Raw genomic sequence first — 373 nt, 5'->3', positions numbered from 1 at the left:
TTCTCCTGTTTGCCAATTAGGATACTTTTCATTACGTGTCTTTTAATCGCACATGATTTTTCTTTAATAATTCATTTTCTTTCGTCTATTCTCTCTATTCCGTCCGTCTCTCGCCGTCATTCTTCACACTCCTAAAACCTTTCTCGTCCACTGACCTTTTCCTTCCCCCTCACACGTACAAAAATGGAGCTAAAGATAAATAAAAATAAAAAGGTAAATAAAACAGATAAATAAAAAAATATATAAAAAAATAAAATAAAAACAACAAACACCCTAACAAGAACGACTTTACGACGCGGAGGAAGAAACGTGACGAAGAGGAAGGCGGAAGATCTCGAAAGTATCTCAAGGATGTGATCTCTACCGGAGATAC

Source organism: Penaeus monodon, chromosome 33 (genome assembly GCF_015228065.2).
Source record: "Penaeus monodon isolate SGIC_2016 chromosome 33, NSTDA_Pmon_1, whole genome shotgun sequence".
Lineage (NCBI taxonomy): Eukaryota > Metazoa > Arthropoda > Malacostraca > Decapoda > Penaeidae > Penaeus > Penaeus monodon.
This window is presented reverse-complemented; position numbering follows the sequence as displayed.